The following is an 11,506-nucleotide window of genomic DNA, read 5'->3' on the forward strand; positions in this document are numbered from 1 at the left end:
GGACCATGTGGAGCGGCGAAGCCCAAGGGCTGTCCGAGCGGCGGATGATGCCCAGACGCTCCATGCTGTCGAACTCCGACTTGGCGACCGACAGCATGTCAGGGTTGAGCCGCCGGGCCCTAGCATAGACTGGGGGGCCTTCAGTGTCAATGTGGTGCTCTACCCTGTGTTTGGTAGTGGCAGCGGAAAAGGTGGGCTGCGTCAAGTCGGGAAACTCACTGAGAAGGTGCTGGAACTTGTCACCCTGTGAGAGTGAGCTGGAGAGCCCGCTGAATGACGCCTCGCCGCGGGTACATGCGAACGAGGCAAACGTCAGTGCGTCCACCAGGCGGCTGTTCTTGACGTCCACCAGCAGTCCGTGAGCGCACAGGAAGTCTGCGCCAAGGAGGGCGAAGGAGATGTCAGCCGTGATGAAATCCCACTTAAACCGCTGACCCTCGAAACACAGGTCCACTGTCTTTGTGCCATAGGTGCGGATAGGGGTGTCGTTAGCGGACGTCAAAGGTGGGCCGTGGCCCCCACCGGCGGCGTCCTCCACCGTAGCCGGCAGGACGCTCCGCTGGGCTCCTGTGTCACAAAGGAGTCTGCGACCAGAGAGGGTGTCCCTGATGAACAGGAGCCGGTTGGATGTGCCCACGCTCGCGGCCACTACCGAGCGCAGGCCTTGGCGTTTCCCGTTTCCTTGTAGGTGCAGGGGGGACGGCACATCCTCACTTTCGCCCCATAGCGTGCATGGTACTGACACAGGCCAGGGCTGGAGTCGCTGACGTCAGCCCTGGAGCTTCTGCTAGGTGGCATGCCTCTACCAGGGAAGGAGCCGCTGCGTGTCGGGGCCAGCACCTCAGGGGTAAAACGCTGGGTGGCCAGGAAGAACCGGTCAGCTTCTTCGGCTAAAGCGCGTGGCTCAGTAATAGCCGTGTTAGCGAGCGCTGTCTGAACATGCGGCGGCATGTGCCGAAGAAACAGTTCTATGAACAAAAAATTGGGTTCTTCCGTACCTAGCAGGTTGAGCATCATTTCCATGTGGTCAGAAGGCTTGCTGTCTCCCAGGCTATGAATAGCAAGCAGGCGTCGGGCCAGTTCCGACCGAGACAGCTCGAAAGTCTTTAGCAGGAAAGCCTTGAACGCTGCATATTTATCCTGGGCAGGGGGAGATGTAATAAAGCCCACCGTCCGGGTCGCAGTGGAGCTTCCCAGTGCCGAAACGACGTGGAAATAGCTTGATGCGTCATCAGTTACTCCGCGGAGGGCGAACTGAGCCTCCGCCTGTGCGAACCATGCAGCCGCAGATGTATCCCAAAACTCCGGCAGTTTGAAAAAAACGGCGTTATTTGCCATGCTCGGTTCAGTCTCGGATCCTTCTACGAGACTTATGTCGGGGTCACCAATGTAGTGCCGAGAGACGGGAGTCGGAGGCGGGGTATCGAAGGTACAAGCTAGACTTTTATTTAACATCAGAACAACATGTAAACAGCTTTTAGCCCGGGAAGATAAGACCGGGGGAAACAGGAAGTCCGGTCAACTCACTAATGTCCGTGCGGAACAATACCCCAACCCATAGTTCCGTGGGTGAATAATGTCAATCACCACAATATAATAAATAAAACAAATTAATTAAATTATAATAAATTAATTAAATCACACAACCAAAACAATACATTAAATAGTCAGGCTGGAAAACAGAGCTCTCTCTCTCATATATATATATATAAATAAATATGAGCACACATTATCTCACAAGCAAAAAAAACCTCCTTAAAAAAACAGTAAAGTGTACAGTCCACTGTCAAAGACCCAGATGCCTCAACAGGCCATATCCAAATCTGTTTTTCTAAGTTTTCGAGCAAGGAACACCAACATGTTTTTATTGTCGGGCGGGGGCTCTCCATCTCCAGCTGCCGTGTTTGCTCCCAGCTGGGAAAACGGAATGGGGTGGTTGTGTTTTAGGTGGTTTAAAATGCGTGGTATTGCCTGCTTTTGTCGCTACCTTTTTTAAACCAATGCGACACACCGCCCGGCTCCTTCAAGTCTGTAGGTTCGCCTCGTTGATTTGGTTTGAATCCAAAATACTGCCACACCGGAGAATCGAGATGTGTAGTTAGGTTTTGTAACCAATTCCATTTCACTTCAAATTCCCCGCGAGTAAGTCACACGTTGTCTCCCGCTTGTCGCTATATTATTAATTTGGCTGCTACGCTGCTGCACGTGAACGCGGAGTGTCCTGACCTGGCTGTGTGTCAGCCCCGCCCCTCACAGCGCCCCTGGCAGCCACAGCGCTCCTGGCAGCCACAGCGCTCCAGGCTAAAATGCTGGTCACATCTTTATGTAAACGGCAATTTATCGAGCTCAGAAAAGTTATCGAGTCCATTTTTACTTATCGTACGATAAGTCAATTTATCAATTATCGCGACAGGCCTAGCCGTATCTATGACTTCAAATGACGTTATTTTGTGTGTGGGAGCAGATTATGTGTGTAGTGTATAATGTTAGTAGAACATAGCTTTGATCAAAACTGCAGAAAGCTTTTTTCAAGTTGTTTGCTTGTCTGTGAAAACTGTTTGATTCTGCTCGATTTATCCGTGCAGCTTGAACCGTTTTAAATCTAGACTACCCCACACACACACACACACACACACACACACACACACACACACACACACACACACACACACACACACACACACACACACACACACACACACACACACACACACACAGTATTCTTGCGTGTTTAACTGCCTGAAGCTTGTCTTGCCCTTGTCAGTGGAGAATGTCGTGATTAAGACACACTTGCAATCCATGTTGGGATATTCCTTGTATTAAGCCAGCGTTGAAAGTAGTACTGATTAGTCTTTCCAAATGTGTTAGTGTTATTTAAAAACTAGTGCAGTGCCCGTTCGGGGCATGGCCGTTCAGAGCCTGTGCCTGTACTAAGCGGACCGATTGTTTGGCTCCCATAATTGCTGCTTGCAATGTTGTACGGGGGGCGTACTCGATCGGAGCGCGTAGATTCGTAAAAAATAAAGGTTTAGAAAAATTAATCCCAAAAAATTCTAAATGAAGGATGCACATCATCATGCAATCCGCAAGCCATATCCGAAAGCTTAGGTCGATCTGACAAACAGTCAGAGAGATATGTGAGCCACAGACACACACACAGACACACACACACACACACACACACACACACACACACACACACACACACACACACACACACACACACACACACACACACACACACACACACACACACACACACACGGACATTTCTTGCTTTATAGATAGATAGATAGATAGATAGATAGATAGATAGATAGATAGATAGATAGATAGATAGATAGATAGATACTGTAGATGTTCATGCAATTGAAGCGCAAAGCAACCTAATGATACTTTATTTGTTTTCTTGCAGGTCATAATTTATTGTCCTTTTTGTGGACAGCAGCAGGACTCTAAATCAGCCTTTTGCTGTTCATGTGGCAAGGACATCAAATTCCTGTGTGATGTTGATAAAACAGGGACAAGTGGAGGTAATTTAAATGTTTTAATTGTTTTAATTAGGCTTAGGCAATGTACACTCTATATCTTATGAGTATGGGTGAGAACACTGTATGTCTCTCTTTTCTTTGTCATTGAAGATTGATTGGACTCTTATTTCAAGCAGAGGCTACAGGAAAAAGCACACTGGAGTTATTTCAGACTTTCCGGAGTCTAAAAGAGAAGGAGAGACGAGCAGGTTTTAAGAAAAAAAAAACACCATCAAAAGACAACCTGAAGGTTGTGAAGGTACATTTTTTTGCTGAGATATACTAATAATTTGCCGACAGTCCATTCTGTCATGTATTTATAGTGTCACTGAACTAGTTAACAGTCGCCTATTTAATTGTTTCTCTCTAGATTTCAGTAGGCCTTATGAGGCTGAAAGATGGTGTACTGAAGACTGTAAGAGGAACAGTACTTCCCCTTTTGATGCGACCAGAGTCGGATGCGGACGAATTGCAGAGAGCTGCTGAGCAAAAAATGAAGACCTTCGACAGAAATGTACATGGTGGTCCCTACGTACTGCTCTACCCTGACGGTACAAAGATAACTAATATACCAGGAACAGAAGTACCCTTCACTCTAAACGAGTACAAAGAGGTAGTGGGGAAGGCCTACCAACGTATCACACTGTACATTTGTACAGCTGAAGATTTCTTTACATCTTGTAAGTAATTGTGAAATTAATTACCAACCAAGAAGAGCTTTTTAAATTGATTTGTTTGTCAAGGAAAGCACTCTGTTGTTCTGAGTAGTCTAAAATCCTCTTATACCTATTCTTGTATTTCACAGCTCAGGAAACCAGCTCCGAATCCAACTCATCGGATTCAGAGGTGATCATCATGAGTCCAACTTCTGCAGAATTCAATGCAGCTGATACATTAGTGAGTACTACATTTGTTGTATCTTAGATCGCTTATATTGTAAATTCTATCTGGAAGTGAAAATGTTTCTAGATTTCACATAGACGGCATTTTTTTACGATGAAACATGTCCCAAAATAGCATTTTAAATTGCGGTAAATGTTGCAGCGTCCTGGCCTACACATATTATACAAACAAAACAACTTTATTTAGTGCAGATCCCTGCAAAATCAAACCACAATAATTTGTATGTTTTTCACTGAAAGTAATAATGTAAGAAGGATCATTCCCCCTGTCGCAAATCACATACACTATCAGTCAGAATAATAGAATTCAATATTTATGTTCAAATGTGCTCTAGTTCTGTCAAATTTGAAGTGTCACACTGATATATTGTTTTTTACTTCCAGTTATGGGAACCTGCAGTCAGGCAGTGATTCAGCAGCTCCGGTAATTGTGGCTCCTAAACATTGTCTATTGTTCACATTTAGCCTTGTCTGAAAATATTGTCACACAATTAATGTCTTAAACTACATGAAATAATGTGTCACACTGACCCAGAGATCCACGTTTGTGTACATTAGAATAGTCTTTTCTTTCTAAATCAGCCTTCAGATAGCCATGATTTAAAATACTTCAACTTACCTGTCCTATCCCTGTTATGGTTTGTGATTCAGGTCTTATTTTCTGACTCACAAGAGGGCCCAGGAACATCATGAGGTGTGCTGGAAACTGCGTGCTATAGGTATTATACTTTCCTTTCTACAATTCAAGTATGTTTTATATGAAAACATCAACAATGTAAACTTGTGTATGTCAATTTCTCAGCAAATATACTCAGCTGTACGCGCCCATTGTAATAGAGGATAAGGATGACTCAGACAGTGTTGAGTGCAGTCATGACATTCCAGAGGATACAAAGTAAGAGAAAAGTTACCCTTACTTCAACTGTGGTTGTTATTTTTCCTGATCAAAAATGTGTGCTATGGTGTACCATTTAACATGGTCATAATTTATCTGATGACAGGGTGGACCAGCAATCACTTTCTGAGATAACTGCAAACCTGGCCCTAGAGATTGACCATCGAGCTGTCAGCAGATTTAACATCTGTCGCTCGAACATCTGGGATGGAGCAGTCAGAGGATTCAAAAGGGCAACATTCTCAGAAAAGAAAGACATCCTGGTGAAATTCTCTGACGATGAAGGGAGGTTTGAGGAAGGTCTCGATACAGGTGGCCCCAAGAGAGAATTCCTCTCCCTTCTCATGAAAGAGCTGAACAAACGGCCCATATTTGATGGACCTGTGGAGAGCCGCTACCTGGTCTACAATTCAACAGGTTCTGTTTTGTGTATAATGTTTTAAAAGAACCGATATTTCAACCTTGCAGTGTTTTCAAATATGGAAACTGATTTAATATTTCTTTATTCTGCATTATCTTGGACAGCTATCAGAGAGGATGAGTATTATTTAGCAGGGAAGATGATTGCTATGTCCATTGTGCATGGTGGACCTGGTTCTAATTTTCTATCTGAGGATCTGGTCAGCTACATCTCAGGGCAGAGCAGTTTCAAGACATCTGTCGGAGACATTACAGATGAGGAGATAGGGAAAGTCCTACAAGAGGTATGAGAAGGGTGTGAAATTCTAGAATAGGTAAAGAGAGAGTTTTGTCCAGTTAAACCATTCTTTCAAGATATACTTCTGGCATTACCATTTTTTATAATTACGTGTCATATTTGAAATGTGTGGGACTCTGTTATCTCTTCTTTTAGATTCAGCATTCACCCTCAGTGGAGATCCTTCAGGACTTGATGATACGGAACAGTGCCATGTTGCAGACTGCTGGGTGCTTCAGATATGTCAGGTCATGTGAAGAAAGAAAAATGATAGTAGAGGATTACCTGAAGTGGTACATAATCCACAGGAACAACCCTGCAATCGAAAGGTAGGTTTTTGTATTTCATTGTTATTGCTAAAATAATTATGAAAAACGTGTTGCTGTTGTCCCATTTTCTTGCTTACTTACTTCTACATGATGCACATGTATCTTTGCATGCATCTTTTAATTGTATTTTAGATTCAAGGCTGGACTTGAAAGTTTGCAGTTTCTGACAGCTCTGCAGCAGCATCCGACGGTCCTGACCCCTGCTCTCTGTCATGCCGATGTGAAGCTGTCTGCTGCAGAAATGGAAAATCTGTTCCAGCCTGAATTTAGTCAACAGGGAAGCAACAGAAGGGCTCAGGAAGAGAAAGCTATGAGTTACTGGGCAGACTATCTTCTCGATTGTGAAGGTTAGTCAATTTGCTCTTGTCTGATTTTTATACACACGGATTATAAAAAGTTCCGGTGTTGATGTAGATAGTATTTACTGTCAATTGATTCCAATGTTCTCTACTTTTTAGAAAATGACAGCTCAGTGACCTTGGAGGAGGTGTTAATGTTCGCTACAGGTGTGCCATGTGTGCCTCCTGCTGGTATGAGTCCTCTGCCACGCCTTCAGTTCCTATGTTCTACAACGTCAACATTCCCAATGGCAAATACCTGTGCCAACATTTTAAAGCTTCCTCTTTTGGACACTTATGGTCCCTTCAAAGCCAACATGAACTTTGGCATTAATAATTCCCCCGGCTTTGGGTGCCTTTAAACAATTAAATAACTTGTGGTAAAAGTTAATGTTGCCACACACAGTACACAGTCCGTTGTTTTAATGTTGCGGTCTGTCAGACCAAAATGTTGTGACGTAAGAGAGATGTGAGTATTTTTCATGGCAGATTTGTCCTATTTCATATCTAACATGTGAACAACACCACACATTTGTATTGTATTGTTATTGTATTCTCCTTAGGTAGGTAAGGTAGACCGTGGTTAAATCAAGAGTTCAGAACATGTGTTAAGATGTTTTACAAATATTTACATAAACAGTAAATAAAGACTGCAAAAGGCACCTTGTCGTGCAAATGTGCCAATTTAGTTTTGCCCATTTTATCAACATGTTTTTACATGGACTTTGTGAAAGAGTAAAGCTGAATGACTCTTCATTAAATGGTTTAAAAGTGTTTCATTTTAACGTAAGGACTTGTTTTTCTACGTATAGCATATATGTTACACACTCGCTACAAAGATGACACGGCTGTAGCTGGTTCACAAGATTTTATTCTCAGATCCACTGTGAAAACAGAAATAACAGTAGCATATGTGACTGATGCAATGAATGAATGTTATTGTTGATTCATCAATTTGTTATGGGCTGTGTCTGAAATCACTCAATACTCCCTATATAGAATTCCCTATATAAGGAGTAGGGAGTAGTGAATGAGAGTGATTTCGGACACGCCTTGGTCTTTAAAATGTCAGAAAGTGAAGCCTCACAGAGAACAAATTAATCCAGCAAATATTCACATTTTAGAGGCTGGAACCTGCTTATATTCAAAACAAAATTAAAATCAATTACCAAAATATTAGGTGTATAATTTTCTGACGATCGACCATTCAACTGATAACACGGATGTAACACTAAACATGTTTTACAAAATACATGAATATGCTGTATGTTTATTTAAACAAAGAAAGGTTTCAGTCTAATGACTTATGCAAAGATACAAGCTGAATATTTCACTGGACTTATCTACTCAGAATTGCAGCATTCTAAATAATATTCAACCTACATTGGAAACTTGTACACACAAAAAAGGTTCTGGGGGGCTGGTGGGGCAATGTATTGTACACTCCAGACATGTTTTTCATGGAAATGTAATTCTGAACAGCAGCTGTCCAGTTCACTGGTGGAGCCAACCCACTCCGTCTTTGCAAGTCCACAAAATGCATCTCCAGATTCTCATCACCACACAAATTGTACTGGGATGATGCTTGCATGATGCCATCAAAGAGGTGTAGGGCTTCCCAGGACACTGGAAATCCACACTCCCTTCGGCCAAACCTAAGACCAGTCATAAATTGAAACATGAGTCAAGTGATTACAAATGGATAATTTAACCCCCCAAACATGCTAGATAAGCATTATAACTAAAACTCCATTGAGTCAGTTCTTCGTTAATTAAATCCTAAACAAAGAGCTTTGACTTGAGAAGTTAATCTCAGGTTGACAGCAGCTCTTTCAGTCAAATATGGTCATTCTACTAACTTTCTAACACAAGGTACTTTTTGGAATTGAGTAAGATAAATCGACAGAATAGCTTTGGATATCTTCTGATTTAGGTTTTGTGTTGGAATCCATTTTTAGTCGTTTAAGACTTGAAATCATTTTTTAAATAATGAGTTTTCAGACTAAATGAATCACGTTATTTATCAAGTGACAAACTTGTCATATTGGGCTGATACACCAAATTATATGAAGTCAGATATATTTTAAAGTAATATTACCAAACAATTTGAATACAAACCTGTGAGGCAGGTGGTACATGGCATCAGGTTTACCTGATGGACACTGAGACAGGCGAACAGGTCGGATGGTGTGGTTGTTCCACAGCTGTCTGTACTCATCGAGGTCTTTTTGTAAGATGCCCAAAAACACATATCGCAGCAGACACTTGTGCTCATGGCTCCCATTGAAGAGGTGCCTCTCTCTCAGGTCACTGAAGAGCCCGATCCAGAACTGAGTCCTAATGGTGGAATTCAAAACTTTTGTATTTCATGAAAAAAAGACAACTTCAAGTAAAAAGTCACAATATTTTGCTAAAAAGTCACAATATTTCTAGAGATGTTGTCCATGTCTTGGTGCGCTCCTACATTATTTCATTTGGGAGCACATAAACTCCCTTGGGAAAATGTTAGTGTACAGCTCTAATGTAATTTCACAATTTTTTCAATTTTTTTCATCCAGATAGATTTAAAGTATTTGGGCACCTCTGTACTATACACACACACACACACACACACACACACACACACACACACACACACACACACACACACACACACACACACACACACACACACACACACACATACATTCTTGGACCTGACCTTAAAAGGCTATACCTTTGCTTTCTGAAGAAAGACCACCAACTCTCGATGTGCTGGTTTGCAGTTGAGGTACCATACATGTGACTGAGGGCTCCTGCAAAATCATCTGTGTGTTGAGATCGTAATGTGCAGTTAATGGCTGCCATAGTGCCGTTTTCAGTTCCACAGTCAGTGCGAAGGCGGGCTGGAAGTAGTCCAAACTCCGATACACACTGCAGGTAGTACTGAGCAATGATGCCCGGATCGTTGTTAGTGCTGCCACTCCTGAGCCACATAACTTTCCTTGAAAAGCCGTCGATGCAGCCACTGATGGCAATACCAAAGGGTTTAAGTTTATCATATCTATCAGCGTGCCACACTTGGTTTGGTCCTGCTGTGACGTATCCCCTTCGGACAAACCTTCGCCTGGAACGAAGTTGAACACCAGATGGATCCATTCTGGAAATCGTCTGTCTAACATCCTCCCTTTTTACTGTCAGGTGATACTTTTGTTGCAATTTCTGCCACATAGCTCTGTAACCCAACAGCCGACCCGAGCCTCTCAGTTCATGTGCAACAGTTTGGTGTACAGTGCCAATGGGAGTGTAGTCTGTCCTTCTTGTTAAGCCAGCGTTCTGTAGCCTCCTCTTTAAGGTCCTCAGACTAAGAAAAATGTTGTGTCTTTTTTCTAGAAAATCAAGTATCCCTTCATAAGCGTGTCCCTCCGTGAAGTACTTGTGGATGAGGCCTGCCTCGATTCCTTCATTAGATTCTGTGACTGAAGGGAAAAGACAACAGTGTCATTAGGAATGAAACTTAATAAGAAAAAACCTATTCAGAAAAACATGAAAATGTATCAGTAATGAGGAAAATACCTGAAATGTTTGATGCATAAGTGTATGTTTTCAGTATGTTCAATGCGTGAACAATTCCAGACATGAGGAGCAAAAAATAAGAGAAATAAACAGGCAAAGGACAAAATATTGGGATACTTACATAATTGGTAAGGATAAAAATACATATCAATCTAGAGGTAGCGAACAAAAAGGTACCCTTTTAATGCCTGTATTTGTGCATAAACGCATCAGAAGGCTCAACCCTCAGCACATGAAGGAGCACATAATTGGTCAACTTTGGTATTTCACCTGATTTTTTTACATGTTGGCATTTTTTTTATCAGTAGTTCTAAATCATGTTGAAATTGCCATGACTGACAATAATATGTGTATAGCATATATTAAAATGGCAACAAATCATATACAAATAAGACATTATCACTGTACTGGTGAAATTCTTGACTTTTAAGGAGGAGCTTACCATCTTCGAGAAAGGGAGCCAAACATTCAATGTTGCTGCCACAGGAGCCGCAAAACCTCCCAAAACACCCAGCAGTCCCACAATATGGATAATACATTGCCTGTGGAAAAGGAGCAATGTGAATGTTATTCATTTGCAATGAAGTAACAGCTACTTGGTAAGCTATTGCAGCAGGTAATGTTACCTGCAAACAGCTGACACTAATTTAACAGCAGATATCAGCTGCAATCACTTAATATCTGAACCATGCATCTACAATGTCAAAATACATTAAAAAAAAAAGAACGATTTAAAGCCAGTAAACTTCTCAAAGGAAGCACGTCTTGGACAGGATAGAGACCCTTCTCTATCTCTAAGCAGGATAAGAGACCCTCATTTATCTCTAGACAGGCACATTTAAATGACATGTTGATGGAGTCAAAATTGACAACAGGATGTTAGTGAAGATCTATACTTGTATGTATTCAATATAGGGCTGGGCAACGATTATAACGCGTTAACTTGCCCAGCCCTAATTCAGTAAAAGTTGTTGAGGGGAGGACCCGAGCTCGTCTGTTGAATAAAGGCATATTCAACTTACTTTGTGTGTCTAAGCATCATCTTTAAGTCCCGGTCGGCTCAGATCCGTTTGTTTAGAAAACAGCTAACGTTAGCAGATAAAAGTAGCTATGTTCTACTAACATTATACACTACACACATAATCTGCTCCCACACACAAAATAACATAATTTAAAAGTCATAAATACGGCAGCGACAGATATTATCTACATCCTTTGTAACTTTAACATTATAAACTTACCCATGAGATGTTTCCTGGA

The 11,506-nt window shown here is 42.0% G+C and overlaps 2 long non-coding RNA genes across 3 annotated transcripts; both read left to right on the top strand.

Annotated features, from left to right (window-relative positions):
• Positions 1–3,667: 3,667 nt before the first annotated feature.
• Positions 3,668–4,379, top strand: LOC307045987. Its single transcript, XR_013810041.1, has 3 exons — positions 3,668–3,789; positions 3,901–4,210; positions 4,336–4,379. It is a non-coding gene; the product is annotated as an uncharacterized lncRNA (long non-coding RNA).
• Positions 4,380–4,840: 461 nt separating this feature from the next.
• LOC307047523 lies at positions 4,841–5,909 on the top strand. Of its 2 annotated transcripts, XR_013810470.1 has the most exons (5): positions 4,842–4,856; positions 5,084–5,151; positions 5,235–5,327; positions 5,434–5,744; positions 5,853–5,909. It is a non-coding gene; the product is annotated as an uncharacterized lncRNA (long non-coding RNA). The 2 variants fall into 2 exon arrangements; XR_013810469.1 differs by lacking the exon at positions 5,853–5,909 and having other exon boundaries at positions 4,841–4,856; positions 5,434–5,795.
• The last annotated feature ends 5,597 nt before the right edge of the window (positions 5,910–11,506 follow it).

This window comes from Notothenia rossii (assembly GCF_949606895.1).
Source record: "Notothenia rossii genome assembly, chromosome: 7".
NCBI lineage: Eukaryota > Metazoa > Chordata > Actinopteri > Perciformes > Nototheniidae > Notothenia > Notothenia rossii.